The following is a 15,404-nucleotide window of genomic DNA, read 5'->3' on the forward strand; positions in this document are numbered from 1 at the left end:
TCTATTCTATTCTATTCATAGAAGTAAGAGATTAATTCGGCGGGACACCACTAGAAACTGCTGTTCTGCTCATGAATGTTGATTTGCTGCGGATTCTTCAAAGGCGTGGAGCAAGCATGATTTTAAGCAATAATCTAAACGTAGCACAATATTCCTTTGAGAAACAGAGATTTTCATGTCTTCACGCCATCACCAAGTTCTGCCTGGTGAAGAAGTTGCAAGGGAAAGTAGTGGACGAATCTGTGATCAATTTTATCGAATTGCAAATGGTTGAAAGACATTAGTTACATTAGTTGTGTTGGAAGCAAATCATTGCTCTAAAGATGCATAAAATTGCAAATACAAACTTGTCGATCTTCAAACCACTGAGAGTTGTCGCAAAATATATGAAAAATGAAGATGTCCTAATGGGAACACATAGAAAGATTTTTGGTCCTTCTGAATATCATTATGATATTGCAGAAGTTCGAAAAGAGGCGATAATCAGGAGAAATTTGGAGGATAATGCTTCGAACACCTTCAAAAATGTTTTTGGATTACCAGTTGCATGTTCAGAAGTGATCATATCTTATCTTAAAAATAAAGATTTAAGAAATTTCTCTGGTACTTGAAAAATTTCACATCTCAAGTTGCGACACTATGAGGATCTGGTAATTATTTTGTTCGTTTTTAATTCAATTATTAGTTTTATTTTTGTTCGAATTCGTCTTTCTATGAACTGACATAACTATTTTCATTTCAGAGAGCAACTTGGATGGCAGCTAGTGGAGGAACTGCAAATGTGATAAAGCTACTGTGATAAAGAAATAACTGTTATATATTTGATGATTTTTGAATTCGTTAATTAATTTTCGAAATTATGAAATTGTTTTGGATCTGAACGATGTAGGTGAAACTAGAATGAAGGAAGAGTGCTTTTTGAATGAACTAGATTCTTTTTATGTGACAGAAAATTATGAGGTGGATATATTTCACGACATTTTCGAAGGAGTCGCTGAATATGACATGGTTGAAATTCTACATCTCAATATTTTATTTAAATTTCAAGGAGCTGGTTGCATATATTTCATATTAACACAGCTAACTAATTAGCTGAGGTTTGCCTTGCCACAGTAATAAATAAATGGAATATTTAATAGTTTGTTGAATTCTTTATGCTACTGGAACTATCTATTTACATTTTTTCAATAGACGTGGACGATATTTGATGATGAAGTGAAGAAATAACACTATATATTTTCACAAAAAAGGGTTGACAAATTTACTACACGTATTTAACTGTCTCACTTGATGAAGATTAAGTTTAAGCGAAGCGCATGCAGTGGTTTTGTGGGCCTTTTTCTGTGAAAATCTTCGGTATGAAGTGCTTTTGTTTATAAGTTTATAGCAAAATTATAGGTCATTTTGATTTTTCGATAGTCATATTTATTATACATGAAATATACCTGATATTTTGTGACAATATATCATGAACATCAATTTGAATATTCAGTGATAAGAGTTATATAGGGGAAAGGTGTAAGAGTTGATCCCTTCAGGTAAGATGATCCCTTTCGATTGCGAATTCATGAGTAATACCATCTACATAGTTGAATTCTATGCCATTACGTTGCCCTCAACACCCCTCCGTTCTGGAACAATTTGTTACTTCGGTGCGAGCGAACAGTCGACATTCACAGTAATAAATTTAAATTTTGGCCGCCTGATCTAAAGTAAGGTTAACTTTAAGATTATGCATCTTTCATTGTGAAAGGTGGATAACAATGATTTTTATGTTTGCGTCTTCCTAATATGTTTACATTTGATTATTTTTCAACTTCAACTTGAAGACAATGACGTTCATATAGGTTATAATAGCGAATTTTGAAGGGAAAAGTGGATAAAATTGAAATTTCATTCATTTTAAATTGCGTGATTTATATGTGTGGATTTCACCTTATTTGGCAGTGAGGACGGAAAACAGAATCGCACTCCATGTGTTTATTACTGAAAGAAGTGGTCAGATAAGATGAGTCGTCAGTTGAATTCACGCATTCGTTGATAGAATAGGCAGTTTTTTTTTTTTTTAATTTTGTTTCGGATGAAGCTGTCCACAAAAAATGTCATATAAAGCTCGACATGGTAATTCTATATACCGGATGAATTTTAAAGTTAAAAATCTCAAAAAGGAAACATCTTACGAAAATATTTCGAATTTCAATTCAACAAGTTACAACCAAAACTGTATTCATATATTGTTATTTTATTTTGCAATATTGAAATTAGTGTATTACGTATTGAACTCTGGCTGGACGGTGACAGTGAAAAAACTTTTCAATGTAAGAATGTTTAATTGTTTTTTGAAGCTAAAATTTTTCCAATGTTCCAATGTTTTGTAGTTCAGTTATTTGATCTACTTGAAATTCTTCATGAAGCTTGAAATTTACAGCTTAAATCTATCTTCTCCTGTTTTGTAGTCACGAAGATATAAGGTAATTTTTAATATTCTTCTTGAAACTTTGTTGGTTCTATTGTCGCGATCAACTTTCAGTTCTGTATTTTTCTTTTGTCTGTGCCTTCTCCATCATTAGTTCGGCCATAATGGTATTTCTTGATCTGTAGCAGCTCTAATAAGGTACTTTAAGTTCAATGCTCTCCAATTTCTGGGTCCAATACATCAAAATAACAAGCTACCCAAAAGTCAAACGAGTGGTGACAGACGTCACCCTGTTTGGGTGGTGCAATAATATCAAGAACTCATACTTTACCGAAAACTATTGAACTTTTTTGTAATTTCCAGAGATCCAACAATTCGATAAAACCTCCTACCTCACTTTCAGACAAGCTTTCAAATCTGGGATGTGATATTAACTTCATAGACTTCACTAGAGATGATATATTGCACAGATTGGCTTTTGAAGATTGTTCATCAGGTCTATATTTGCGAGCAGTTGAATTGTTGCTAGAAGAAAGAGGTGGTGACATCATAGTGACATCATTTTGTTTGACACTATTTTCTTTCTACTATTTGTAGTATTTAGAAATAAAGATCTGTTTTATTCTATTCTATTCTATTCATAGAAGTAAGAGATTAATTCGGCGGGACACCACTAGAAATGCTGTTCTGCTCATGAATGTTGATTTGCTGCGGATTCTTCAAAGGCGTGGAGCAAGCATGATTTTAAGCAATAATCTAAACGTAGCACAATATTCCTTTGAGAAACAGAGATTTTCATGTCTTCACGCCATCATCAAGTTCTGCCTGGTGAAGAAGTTGCAAGGGAAAGTAGTGGACGAATCTGTGATCAATTTTATCGAATTGCAAATGGTTGAAAGACATTAGTTACATTAGTTGTGTTGGAAGCAAATCATTGCTCTAAAGATGCATAAAATTGCAAATACAAACTTGTCGATCTTCAAACCACTGAGAGTTGTCGCAAAATATATGAAAAATGAAGATGTCCTAATGGGAACACAGAGAAAGATTATTGGTCCTTCTGAATATCATTATGATATTGCAGAAGTTCGAAAAGAGGCGATAATCAGGAGAAATTTGGAGGATAATGCTTCGAACACCTTCAAAAATGTTTTTGGATTACCAGTTGCATGTTCAGAAGTGATCATGTCTTATCTTAAAAATGAAGATTTAAGAAATTTCTCTGGTATTTGAAAAATTTCACATCTCAAGTTGCGACACTATGAGGATCTGGTAATTATTTTGTTCGTTTTTAATTCAATTATTAGTTTTATTTTTGTTCGAATTCATCTTTCTATGAACTGACATAACTATTTTCATTTCAGAGAGCAACTTGGATGGCAGCTAGTGGAGGAACTGCAAATGTGATAAAGCTACTGTGATAAAGAAATAACTGTTATATATTTGATGATTTTTACGGTTGGATTTGGCTACTCTCTTCAACTCATCCTTCTTCTTGATAGCATTAGAATTTTATGATCCCTTTGCTGCGTTGATGAGTTCATCAGCCAAGCACTCAGCGATAGTTTTGATATTTCTGAACGCTGCTTCTCTGGCACCAGTACAGAGTAACCACAAACCTTGGTTAACTCTTCTCAAGGGAGACACATCTAGAGCTTGTCTCCTAACGGTACCTGCTCTACCAATACGAGTAGAGTCTTCTCTAGGACCGGAGTGTATGATGGCAGATACCAAAACCTGGAGTGGGTTTTCACCGGTTAACAAATGGATAATCTCAAAAGACTGTTTGACTATCCTAGCAGCCATTAATTTTTTTCCATTATTTCTACCATGCATCATGAGGGAGTTTGTCAATCTCTCAACAATGGGACCCTGGGCCTTTCTGAATCGTTTAGCAGCGTATCTACCAGCGGAATGGGAAAGATACTTGGCATTTTTTTCCTTAACTGCAATATAATCCTGCAGAGAAATGTCATTCACTCGCACATCCTCGCAATTCCATCTTCCGAATAGTTTGATTTCTGGGAGTTCAGCTATTTGGGACCTCCAACAGCTCTTTGGGAGTCATCAAATTCATCAACCATTGTGACTAACGGGATTTGTTGGTGTCTGTTCACCATAAACGTAAGATGCTAACCGAAAAGGAGACATGGACTTACCTACGCCATTAGAGTGACATTAGACTACATCACGAGGGACGATATTGCTTTGCGTTAGGATTAGTTTTCATTCCTTCCCGACTCGAACGCTGTTACAGAAAGTGTCCTATCTAATTTGAGCAATGCCACATCAAACAGATAAAAATGGTGTTGGTCGACCTGCATTTTGATATATCAGGGTAAAATGTTTAATTGATGATTGATTCAGTTGTCAAAAATAGGCCTGTAGGCATTCTCATTCAGAAATGGTCACAAATAAGGCCTAATGTGATACGGGGATAATAACAAATTTCCCAAGAAAAAGAAGAAGAAAAGGGTATCTGCTCTATGAAAATCTTCACCCTAATTGTGAATCTGTGTTCAAGTAAATATCATATATTATAATTATAAATATAAAATTTTTTATAATTATGTATATGAAATGTAACTGCTAATACCAGAATTATCTGGTAGGAACTGTCATAGACCTAATATCCATGGACCGAGTGTCACGTGATTTTTCAGAAGCTCGTAGAGGAGAAAGACCTAGAGAGAGAAGAATATATGATTTCTCTTGATTCGAACAGAGATGCTACTGATGGAAATCTGTAAAGAACCTAAAAGCAATAAAATAGGTGATTTATTACTCTGAGATGGTCAAATGTCAAAATCATCTGATTGAAAGATATAAAGACATGATATTTATTTATACGTTTTATGAACTGAATAGAATGAAATTTACATACTTTTTTATATTTATCATTTCGATTTGCCTAATTCAATGATAGAATAAAATATGGCATATACATATTTGGATGAACTTCTACCATGTGAATCAGGAAAATTGAGAAATTTTAGACCATACTTCTTTCTGACATTGTGGGGACAGAACAGGATTTAATGTAACAATGAGTTGGACTCGTTGATATCTCAAGGAAATATAATATACATATAAATAATTGCTTATAGGAATCAGCAATACTCTTATTGGCTATAGGTGAAGATAAGTAATATTCGATTCAATCATCTTTTGAATTGGTAATATTTCTTTTACTTCAGGTAGAAAAATTATGCTACAGAAAATTTTCATTAGATAAAAGAGAACATTCATTCATCCATGATTATCGAAATACCATTAGGATTGAGCATTGAGGTTCTATACTATTCCATTCTCCAACTCATGATCTATTTCACCTTTCAATCTATTTCGAATAGAATCAAATTTAATAGATTAAAGCAGCCATAAAAAATTTACCTCCATAATATTTGCCTATTATTATTATTATTTGTAGAAATTCTAAATTTGCCATAACTGCATAGATGATATTGAGGCTTCTTTACCTGAAAGGAAAGAAATAAATTTCGCTAGATAAAAAAATATTATCGGCTGAAAAAGAAAGCTGTGGGTAAGATATGGACTTGGGGTATCTTAAAGCACCATGATACTATGATTTAATAAATGACAAATTGAAAATAAATACTACTAAATTCTAATGTAATATGAAAAACTCAACATGATATTATCTTCTCTTGAAAATATTGTTTTTATTCATGATGGGAAAAAATGATATATTGCTGGAGATTCTTCAACTGACGCAGTTTTCCAGTTAGTCCCTTCGTTTTCATAAACTTTGAGGCATGATGGATGTTCTCAAAAGAACAAAAAATTTGAAAGTCTTTATTTCCCAACAAAATAAATTTAGTAGCAAAATTCCACTAAAAAAAGTCTCTTCTTCTCACTAGATTCTCTCAAAATAAAAGTACACTGCCTTCGTAAGTAGCAAAATTTGTAGAGCTAGTATTCACAATTCTTTGCTTTAAATTCAAATTTGAAATAACGATTTAACGTTCAACTCTTCGAGTTGAAAGAGATGTATATTGTTCTCTTTCTCTAGGGCAATAAATCAAGAGAGTTGACAGACTTCCATCCGATGTTCCATCTCATTCGTTCTCTCGACTTCTCTCTCTAACGCGACGTCCATGGATATTAGGTCTATGGGAACTGTATACAAACCCTTATTATTGATAAACATGGCCTATATAGGCACATAACTGTATCTATCACAAGAACAAATAAAGCCCATTTGAATTTGAATTTGAATTTGACCCTTGCGCCGAAAGGTTGTCGTCTCCAGACCTCTCAGAATTACCTGTGTTATTGTGAAAGGGTTTCAAGTGTTCGTTTCATGCCCTCGGGCGATTCGCCACATTCCGTAGTCGAAACTGGGCGTAAACCCCCCCCGGCGTTGGCCTCATTCCTAGTTGAAGCCGCTCGGTCTAGACTTTACGGCGCCTAGCCGCATTCCAGACTCAAGTGATAGTGAAATCTACCTGAAATTTACCTGTTTTGGGTCGATTTGGACAAAACTGACCGTGTTTTTAAGTGAAGTGACTAAAGTTTTGAATTTAAATTCTTCCGAGCGAGGAATTTAAATCAAAAATGACGCTCGATAAAATGGAAATCGAGAACAACGATACAAGTTCCGGCGAGGAAAGCTCCACTGAAGCCGCACCAACCAAAAAATCGAGGACTACCGATATCAGCAATCCCAAATTCACGCACCCAACTACCAAAAAAACCTTAAAAAGAAAGACGGTCCAGCACATTGAAATCAAAAATAGTTTCAACTACCTTCCTGAAACTACGAAGGACGAAGTTGAACCTAGATCTACTAAAAAACCGCCCCCAATTGTCGTACTGGGGGTGTTTACAAATCACGCAAGAAAAGTGAAGGAAATAAGATCCGAAGTAGACGGAAATTTCTACTATATGGGGTAAATGACACCACCATATACAGTGAGAGTTTAAAGGACCAAGAAAAAATCATGAAATTCTTGGACAAACATGGTATCCAATACCACACATATACCCCCAAACATCTAAAGACCCACGCTTTTACGTTTAGGGGCCTAGAGCAAGACATTGAGCTGGAGGAAATTAAGGACGATTTAACAAGCCAGAATGTTCCTGTAATCCAGATCCATAAAATGAGGGCGACGCAATCCCCGGCCTACATGGTGGTGACCGATAACACAGTCACCTTAAAACAGCTACAACACCACATCAAAGTTGTAAGCTACACGAAAATAAGGTGGAATAGGTACACCACCAAAAAAGAAATTATTCAGTGCCACAGATGCCATAGGGCGGAAAAATGTCTCAAATGCGCCGAGTCGCATTTGACAATGAACTGCCCTAAACCCATAACAACCTTGGCAAAGTGCATTAATTACCATGGAAGTCACCCGGCCAACAGCATTGACTGTCCAATTTATAAATCTATCATTGAAAAGAAGAATGCCAGGAGCTCCAAAGCCGCAGTCGCCCCCAAACCGAGATACAGACCGGCCCCAATTCCAGAAAGCAACCCCTGAGAACAGAGGAAAGCCGCCTATGAGGCGACAATCAAATCAAATAAGGTGAGTGACAATATCAGCAAAAGCGCACCCACCATCCTGCCAAATATCCCATCTACGCCATCCCCGGAATTCCAATCAACAGGAAATCCATTTGAGGAAATTCAAAATGAAATTAAAAAATTAAATTCTTATATCAACCTCAATAAATTTCTTGAAGGTATAAAGCTCTTAAATAAAAAATTGGAGAGAGCCGCTTCTCAACAGGAACAGTCGAAAATATTCTTTGAATATGTAATTACCTCAAATGGATTCTAAGTCCTTAAAAATAGTTACGTGGAACGCCAACGGTGTGTCTCAAAAACACACCGAAATTGAGAATTTTCTAAATTTCAACAAAATAGACGTACTTACAATTAACGAGACTAGACTGAAAGACAAACAAATTGTTTATTAACGGTTACAGAACCATTAGAGCGGACCGAAACGACAATTCTGGTTTTGGTGGAGTCGCCATTCTCGTGAAGAACAGTCTTAGTAGCGCATCCACCATCTCGCCTTCACCCAAAGTAAACTGCACAATAGAGAATATTAGTGTAATTTTTAATGAAAATTTAGTTATTACGGCGGTGTACAACAGTCCTAGTAACAAATTCACCAATAATTGTTCAAGGAACCTGTTTTCAATTAAAAAAACCGCCAACGTTATCGTGTTAGGGGACTTGAATGCTAAGCACGGAGAGTGGAACTGTAATTGCAGAAATACTAACGGGAATCGCCTTTTCAGTTTCCTTGAATCCAACAATTATATAACCTTAAACGTCCCTAGCGGACATACACATTTCCCGGGCAATGGCAAAGCACCAAGTACAATAGATTTGGTGCTTACCAAAAACGTCCGCATAAACAGTATCCCAGAAACTAGTTGTCAACTGGGATCTGACCACAACCCAGTTATTTTCAAAGTCAACATTGATATCGAAAGAAACCCAGCCAAGTTGGTGTACGACTACTCAGTCACCAACTGGGATATCGTTCGTAAAAAATTAGATAGCAAAATCGCTATCAACAACAAAATTGAAACCGCCTCAGAAATCGAAAGGGAAATCGAGACGTTTACGAAGGCCCTCAAATATGCTCGCGATAAAACAACCCCTAAAAAACAACAAAATTTAGCGTCCAAAAAACTCCTCCTCATATCATCGATCTTATCGAATCGAGAAATAAAACTAGGAAACTTTGGCAAAAACATAGAAATTCAATAGACAAAGAAATTCCTAATATTTACACTCGCGAAATCCGGAAAGAAATCAAAAATCTCCAGAATGATAGATGGGAACAAAAACTTACAAAAATAAATAATAACAGAACCTTCCTTTGGAAAACAGTCCAAAGTAATATCAAAAAATATTCCGAGGTTCCCATCTTAATCCAAAATTCCGCGGAATTCTCTACCGACAAAGAAAAAGCGAACATATTAGCGGAAACCTTCGAAACCGCTCATCATATTTCTCAAGCCGATGACCATGAACAGGCGGACATACGTAAAACAGTAGAAAATTTCCTTAATTCCAATAGGTTCGTTAAACCAGAACAAAAGTTCTTAACGAACCCAACGGAAATTTTCGAATTAATCAAAAAACTTCCGATGAAGAAAGCTCCGGGAAATGACGAAATAGATAATAGGCTGATCAGAAACCTTTCTAAAAAATCAATAGTTCAATTGAACTATATCATAAACGCAATATTTAAATTCAAGTACTGGCCTAAGTGCTGGAAAACGGCGATAGTTACTCCCATCCCCAAATCCGGAAAGATCACGACATCACCGAGTAATTATCGCCCGATCAGCCTATTATTATCTAACCTTAGTAAATTGACTGAGAAAATACTGTTGACTAAAATCAATTCAGTTATTAAAAATAATCACATTGAAGACGACCATCAGTTTGGATTCAAGGCAAAACACAGCTCGACACAGCAAACATGCAGAATAGTCGTAGATATTATCAACAATTTCAATATCAAAAATCATACGGTCCTGCTCCTTCTAGATATCGAAAAAGCTTTCGATAAAGTCTGGATAGAGGGCCTGACCTACAAAATGATAAAATTAGAGTTCCCCAAGTTCATTACGAAACTGGTGAACTCCTACTTATCAGATAGGAAATTCACTGTCCGAGTAGGAAAGGAAATTTCCGACCCCATCGACATTACTGCGGGCATTGTACAGGGCTCTGTCCTCGGACCTAGATTATTTAATATCTATGTCCAAGAAATCCCAATGCACAAAAACACAAACCTAGCACTCTTTGCAGATGATACAGCAATATATGCTCATTCAAACTGCGTTGAAGACGCTAACAACGAGCTTAAAACCCATCTCAAAATTCTTCATAAATATTTTGAGAGATGGAAAATCAAACTAAACGAAGCGAAAACCGAACAAATCGTGTTTAGCAGAAGGAAAAATAATAAAATTATTCAAAATAAATTAAAAATAGGTGACATCGAAGTTCAACCCAAAAACAGTATCAAATACCTAGGGGTTGAACTAGATGAAAGACTTAACTTTCACCGACACATTGAAAATCAAGTCACCAAAGGTTATGCAACAAAAAAGAAGCTATATCCTCTATTGTGCAAAAAAAGTAATTTAAATTCTGAAAACAAAATTCTTTCATACACTTCTTACATAAGATCGATCATTACTTACGCCGCGCCGGCCTTCTGCCACCTGAGACCCTACCCATTGAGATCGATACAAAGTTTGCAGAACAAAGCACTAAGACTGGCTCTAAACAAGCCGTACTACACAAGAATTTCAGACCTACACGAACAAGCAAACATACCGACGATACGAGAATACATAAACAAAATCTCCAATGACTTCTACCAATTCCAATGCAACTCAAACAGACTGACAAAAAATATTACGAAATCGCGAATCCACGCAACAAACTCCCCCTACCTCCCCACTTCCTACCCCAAATTATTTAAATCAGGTTTTTATTTTTAATTTTCCTGAATAAATCCTAATGAAAATATATAAATAAATAAATAAACGATATTAAACAAAAATCCCCCTTATCCCCAATTACTTTAAGATATTCATTCATTTTTATTATCATAATTAAATGTATATACTTGTACTAAGTAGAAGCTTTCATAGCCCCCCAATGTATTTATAAATAAGTTCATATACCAACTTATAATGTATTTCTTAACACTAAATATACATGTTTGAATCGAATTGAATTGAATCCCGACTAAGGTCATGGATGTTGTGCATGTCTGGTGGTGGATAGAGTCTTAGAGATTATGAAATGTTCACTGTGTGGATGGCCAAAGTAGCCTAGCACATATAAAAAATTTTTTTTAACATATTCATGCAAATAATGTTTTTCTGTTTTCCCAAAGGAAAGAAGAAGAAAAAGGTATCTGCTATATGAAGATCTTTAGCTTCATGGTTCTGTTCTCCCTATGTTTTCATTGAGTGTCTTGCTAAACTTAGTAGAAGTTCAACAGTGTTTAATTTCATATATAGAATAAGTTTTCACAATATCTGTAAGTCAAATTGATGCAATATGTATGATCCCTGTTCATAATAATTTAACTCAGGAGGAACTTGATAGAATAGTGTTAGACAGACTCTATGGAAAGGTAAGGATTTACACATCGAATTTTTTAACAATTCTTTAAATATCATAATTGCACTGCACCTGTGTAATTTTTATTCTATGTGTTAGAAATGTGTATGAAATCAATAATAATCATATTATACCTATCAAACAACAAATTAATACGTATATATATATATATATATTTTTTCTAGGGACATACTAAGAGGAGAGTGCAGCATTTGTCTGAACGAGATGTCAGGCGAAACATACCTCACAGGATGCATTCATTGCTTCCATAAGGAGTGCATCCAGAAATGGTATGCTCATTCAAAAAGGTCCTGCCCGTTGTGTAGGACAACACTAATCGTGGAGAAAACCTTCCGGATATATGATATAAAATGGGATCGATGAATCATGAGTTTAATTGTAAAAAGGATCTCTGATATAATCATTGGTCCGTTGACATTGAATAAATGAATAAATATAAATATTGCATAAATAATATTGTGTAGATAAAATGTAATATATTTAAATTATTTAAAATTTTTTCTTCATCCCAATTCCCCTAAAGCTAACTGATGAAGCGTCATTTGATTAAAAATGTAGATGAATGTTGTAAATAAAACAATAATAATATATTTCAAAAATAATCTAGCCATATATGGCATTTGAATTAGAATTGATTTTGCTTGATTCAATTGTTAAGAATAGTCATGCTCATTCAGAAATGGACAAAAAGAAGGCCTAATGTGATACGGGGATAATAAAAAATTTGTTAGCCTATTTTATCCTCATCCATATTAGTTTTATTTACCGAAATGAATTATTATTATTATTATTATGTACTTGTATTTTCTAAATTAGAGGTATAAACGAAAATGGGAAATTTCTTGGATAGTTTCAAGAAAAAAAAGTCCTATAAACATATTTTACTATTAAAAACATTCATCGTCGAAACGTTTAAAACAACAATTCCTTCAGTTTTTCCAGGAAATCGAAAGTTTGGTGAAACGTTCGAAGTTAAACTACCAAGATTATCAGATAAGGAGCAGATATACTGAGTGCATGCTAAGCGAGACATGGAAACGAGACCTGAAAGAAAAAATCGAACTTTACTTAGCCGTAGGAGATGGTGACAAGAAAAAACTCTTGAAAATACTCAAAAATCCAGGTTTCTCTTTCACTTATTACCCAAAAACCATGACAACCTTACAGCTTGCTGTCGGCCTAGGGCACTACGATCTTATAGTTCCTTTGGTCGAGCATGGTTGCAAACTAGAAAAAGCAGTTCTCTATCTCAACGTATCCCCAAGACCTATAGAATGTCTGGAGGAACCCTTTTTGTATGCAATCGACATCAACGAAAGAGACAAGATGGGAAGGACTATTTTGTTCAAATCAGTTACAGAACGACCTGAAGACATCGAGTTTATACAGAAGCTTTTAGACCACGGATGCCAAGTAAAAGTTAGCAACTCAACTGAGCATAAATCATGAAGCCATCCAAATCTATAACAAAATTCCTGAATGTCTCAAAATTATGAATAAAAAAAAAGCTGAAAAATGAAATGAAAAAAATTCTATATGAAAAAGCATACTACACTATGGATGAATTTTGGTCAAGCCATTTTGAATAGTTTGTACTTCAATGTGATGTTTGTGATATACTTAAATGTTAACTTATCAAACTATATTTTTGTACATTTATATTTTAACTTATTGATCTCTATCTTTCGGGATGATTAGCATATTATACTTGTATTTTACTTTGACGCCCCATGTAAAATGTTGATGGATTAAAATTATTCACTTTGTATCAATATGTCTGTGAATAAAGATTATTATTATTATTATAAACTGTAGAGACCGCAAAGAAGAGAATATACTGCATCGATTGGCACTGTTTTTCTCAAACAAAACTCATTTACCAGTCGTGAAGTTGCTACTGAAAAAAGACATTACCATAAATGCAAAGGATTGTGTTAACCAAACCCCTTTAGAATGCGCAGCTGTGTATGAACATTTTGATTTATTGCGTTTGCTTCTTAGACGTGGAGCCAACATACGTTGTCATGTTTGGTTGAGCGTGTCTCACAGGTGTTTTCAAACTAGAAAGTTTGAAAGTCTTAAGAGATCATAATATTTTTTTGTCTATATAGGGAACTGAAAGGGGAGAATGTTGAAAAGTTTCATCAAATCTGAGCCTGTTAGAGAGCATTACAATTTGTTTACGAAGGAATTTCACGTTCTACAACAGAAAATTTCTAACACTAACGTGTCTTTATACGATGTTTTAGAGCAAGAGCCCGTGAGTGCCAGACCTTCGGATTTTCATAAAAGCTGAAAATTTTTCTATGTGTGTCCCTAGTACAGGTAAGAATGATCCCCACCCATGAAGCTGAGGCAGCGGTGGCTTTGGCAGGTAACAGGTAACAAAGGTGTATAAAATTCCATCTCAAATTTATCATAAAATAAAACTTAATTTTTTTATATTTGATTCATAATAATATCAAAACTCGCGTCGCTCATTGCCAGACAGTTAGTATGGTTGCAACCCTCTGCCGGACACCCTTAAACTATTATAATTTATAATTATACTTACGTTATATTATAAAATCTCAATTTTATATATAATTTTTTGGGGGCCTATTAATCTATGTTTACATGATAGCCGGACAGTTTCGACGGTTCTATCATCTTGCTAGACGCATTCAAAGTGAGCATTAGTTCGGGGAGCAAGGAGCGTATACAGTAACTAGTGCGAGTGAGACAGAGCGCTTGGTCTATTGCGGCCCTTTACTGCGCATCAGCTGTTGTTTATTGTAACTATCTGGTGAACGGCTATGCTCATAATAAATGTATTATTTTTCTGTGCAGTTTATAAAATAAATGTGATCAGTTGTAATAAAGTGCTATCATGAGTGACGAAAAAATAGTTTGCTTTGTTTGTAAGAAAAGTGATGAACACATAATATTATTTTCTGAAGAAACTTTAAAAAAATGCCAGACTATTCTTAAATTACGAAAAATACATAAGCTAAAATACAGAGACATTACTTTACCTAGTGAATACACCGAGAGTGGTTATCACAGAGTATGTTACAAGGTATTTACAGGTCTTATGAAAAAATATTTCACCTCTCAACCATTAAGTGCTGAAAAACAAAAAGGAAAAAAACAAGAGAGTTGTGTAATTACAAGCAACTCATCTTCAACCTTGTCGTCGATACGAGATTTGAGTTCCGAACTACCTGATCTACAATCTTCGTCAACAGAATCTTCATCTCAACTAATTTTACTATCCCAGTCCACAGAAACACAACCTTCGACATCTGAAAATGAATCTCATTTACAGTCTGTACCCTCAGAATCTCCCACGACATCTCAGCCAGCTCCAATTTGTGAATCAATAGGTCTACAATCTGCAACTCTTCGAGATATTGCTGACGTTTTCGAACCAGAAGTTATTGATAATAATTTTGTAACTCAAGATGTTAATATTTCGACTGATAATATTGCTGGTAAAAATGATAATGAAGTTGTTTGTATATTTTGTAATAAAAAGAAGAAAAAAGTGCGATCGAGAATGATTCTGCTTCATGCAGCTGATGTTCAGCAATTTAAAGATAGTGTCAAACCTAATATTGAAAGTCATGAAGAGTTTACAGATTTTTCTAATAAATTGGATAATTTTTCTGGCTCAAAAATCTATTATCATACTGAATGCCGAGTTGATTTTAATAATAAGTTATCTTCATTAAAAGCAACGCCTAGCAAAACGGAGTGGCATTATCACCGGGAGTATCATCAAACAGTTTTTAACGAAATTAGTACAATCATTAAAGAAGATGTGATTAAAAAAGGGCGGTG

General features: G+C 34.8%; 1 long non-coding RNA gene and 1 pseudogene across 1 annotated transcript; both read right to left on the bottom strand.

Moving 5' to 3' along the window:
• Window positions 1–3,784: 3,784 nt before the first annotated feature.
• On the bottom strand, window positions 3,785–4,515 carry LOC123686334 (annotated as a pseudogene).
• A 1,127-nt stretch (window positions 4,516–5,642) lies between these two features.
• LOC123686335 lies at window positions 5,643–6,553 on the bottom strand. The gene is made up of 2 exons (XR_006748445.1): window positions 6,069–6,553; window positions 5,643–5,895 (listed from the first exon to the last, which is right to left on the bottom strand). It is a non-coding gene; the product is annotated as an uncharacterized LOC123686335 (long non-coding RNA).
• Window positions 6,554–15,404: the final 8,851 nt, after the last annotated feature.

This window comes from Harmonia axyridis, chromosome X (assembly GCF_914767665.1).
Source record: "Harmonia axyridis chromosome X, icHarAxyr1.1, whole genome shotgun sequence".
NCBI classification, from domain to species: Eukaryota; Metazoa; Arthropoda; class Insecta; order Coleoptera; family Coccinellidae; genus Harmonia; species Harmonia axyridis.